This window comes from Anomalospiza imberbis, unplaced genomic scaffold (assembly GCF_031753505.1).
Source record: "Anomalospiza imberbis isolate Cuckoo-Finch-1a 21T00152 unplaced genomic scaffold, ASM3175350v1 scaffold_119, whole genome shotgun sequence".
NCBI classification, from domain to species: Eukaryota; Metazoa; Chordata; class Aves; order Passeriformes; family Viduidae; genus Anomalospiza; species Anomalospiza imberbis.
The window spans coordinates 27501-30000 of record NW_027099583.1 but is presented as its reverse complement, the minus strand read 5'-3'; the positions used below and the strand labels follow the sequence as shown (position 1 = coordinate 30000).

Here is a 2500-nt window from a genome sequence, read left to right as displayed (position 1 = left end):
GGGGGGAGGCCGGAGGCGAGGCCCGCGCCTCGCCTCCCCTCTCGCCCTCGTCCCTCGGCCCTCGGCGGGGCGCCTTCGGCGCCGTCTCACTCGCTCCGACTCCCCGGCCGCCGCCACCGCCAGGCGGTGCGGCCCCGGCGAGGACGAGCTCCGCCCCAGCGGCTCGCTCCGGGAGCGGGGAGCTACGGAGCGCTCCCCGAGTCTGCATTTAGGGGGACGAAGGCCCTCGCGCGGCAACCGCTGCCGCGGCCGACGGGCCTGCGAAGCGACCCCAGCCGCGCCGCCGGGGCGGCCCCCGGGCGGCGATTGATCGTCAAGCGACGCTCAGACAGGCGTAGCCCCGGGAGGAACCCGGGGCCGCAAGTGCGTTCGAAGTGTCGATGATCAATGTGTCCTGCAATTCACATTAATTCTCGCAGCTAGCTGCGTTCTTCATCGACGCACGAGCCGAGTGATCCACCGCTAAGAGTTGTCTGGCTTTCGGCACCGACCCCGCGCGCGCGGGGGGGCCGGGAGCCGCTCTCGCCCGGAGCGGCCCCCCTTTTTTTTCTCTGGCGCCGAGGCCCCGCGCGGGGCCTGGCTCCGACCGTACGAGCAACGCGGAAAACCCCGGAGGGGGCGCGTGCGAGAAGAACACGGGAGGAACCCCACGGAACGCTCCCAAGGCCGGCCGAGAGGCGGGGGGACCCGCGCCCCCGACCGCCTCCCCCCGCCCGGCGAGGGGAGGCGCCGCCTACGTGTGCCGTCCTTCGGAGGCGGCCCAGGCGCCCGGGCTCGGCCCGGCCCTCCGCGCGGAGGGCCGCGCGGCGCGCGCCGCGGGAGCGCGGTGGCCCGCCCGGCCTCGCCGGCGCGGCGCCACGCGCCGGCGCGCGGCCCTCGGACCCCGCGCGCGCGCTTGCCTCCCCCCTGGAACCGCCGCCGCGCCGGCTCTCGCGGAGCGCCGCCGCGCCCACGCGCGCGGCCGACTCTCTCTCCCCAGGGGCCTTGCTGCGCTCGAGACGCCACGCGACGACCGCCGCCCCGCCGCCGGGCGCCGCGCCCCCCCCCGCCGGACCGCTGCCCGCCGGGGGAAGGCGAGCGCCCGAGGGCTGCCCGAGGGCGGACCCGCCGCCGCGGCGGGCCGCACTTCCCGGGAACCGCCGTCCACCCGCACCGTCGGGGGCCCCCTTCCGCGAGCACGCGCCCGGCGGAAGGCGGTGCGGCGCTGAGCCGGGGGGCGACGCCCGCTCTCCTCGTTCGCCACCTGGAGAGCGGGCGCGGAAGCGCCCCCGCGGCCGCCCGCCACCCCTGCCCTCGGACCGCGCGCGGTCGCGAAGGGCCACGGGGAGGGTCCCGTGCCCGCGGGCGGCGGGAACACCGGCCGAGCGGCGCCGCCGCCGCTCGGCGCGGGGCCGCCCGCGCTCGCCGGCCTCCGACCGCGGAGGGACCGCCGAGCGCTCGCCCCGGGCGGGCGGGCGGACGGCCGGCCGGCGGCCGGCGCCGCCGGTGCGTTCGAGACGAAGGCCGCCGAGGGGAGAGAGGCACGGCCGCGCCAGGCGCGGCGCCGCCCGCGCGGGACGGCCGCGGCGGCCCAGAAGAGAGAGCGCGCGCGGCGGGCCCCGGCGGCCGCCGCCCCGCGGCTGAGGAAGGGCAGAGAGCGCGCGCCCTCTGCCGGCGCCGCCCGTTTCGAGCCCAGCGGGTCGGCCCCGCGGCCGACCGCGCGCGCCGCGGCCTCTCCGCCGAGGCCGGGCCGCGAAGAGGGGGGGGCAGGGCGCCCCTCCCCGGCGCGGCGCGACTACCCCCGCACGCGCGCGCGCGGCGGGGACGACCGCCGCGACGGCGGGCGCGACCGGTGGCCGCGGACACCACCGCAGGGGATCGGCGGGAGTAGCTCCCCACCCCTCAATGGAGCCGCAACGCCACCGCCCGCCACCCGCCGCCGCCGCCGCCGCCGCCGCCGCCGCCGCCGCGGCGGGGCGCGCCGAGCCGCCCGAGTCTTTAAACCGCCGCCCGGCTCGGCGGCCCCTTTTTCGGTCCTTCCCGCGGCGTTTGACGACGCCGAGGGGGAAGCCTGGGACCGCCGAGGCGCGGAGCGCTAGGTACCTGGCCCTGGGGCGAGGGAAACGACCTGCATGGCCCCGCCGGGGTGCCTCCCCCGCTGCCGCCCTCGGGGGAGCGTCCACCGGCGGGGGCGCGCCCGACATCTGCCGCCACCACCGCGGCGTCCTCCTCGGGGCCCGGGGTTTCCCTCAGTAGCCCGGCGCTGCGCCCGAGAGGACCGCCGCAGCTCGGGCCGCCCCCGCCGACGCGGGGAGGCGGCCCGGCCGCCGAGCGCCTCGCCGACCCCGCCGAGAGGCCGCGGCAATGACGACGACGACGACGACGACGGGAAGGCCCCCGCCGCCGCCGCCACCGCCGCCACCGCCGCCTCCCGGCGGCGGGTCGCGGCACGCGGCCGCGCGCGCGCGCAACCCTGAAGCGCGGCCCGGAACGCCCGGAGGCTCGGCCCTCGCGGTTTTCT

General features: G+C 80.8%; 1 non-coding gene across 1 annotated transcript; it reads right to left on the bottom strand.

Annotated features, from left to right (window-relative positions):
- Nucleotides 1-318: 318 nt before the first annotated feature.
- LOC137465912 (5.8S ribosomal RNA) lies at nt 319-471 on the bottom strand. Its single transcript, XR_010994888.1, has one exon. It is a non-coding gene; the product is annotated as a 5.8S ribosomal RNA (ribosomal RNA).
- Between the last annotated feature and the right edge of the window lie 2029 nt (nt 472-2500).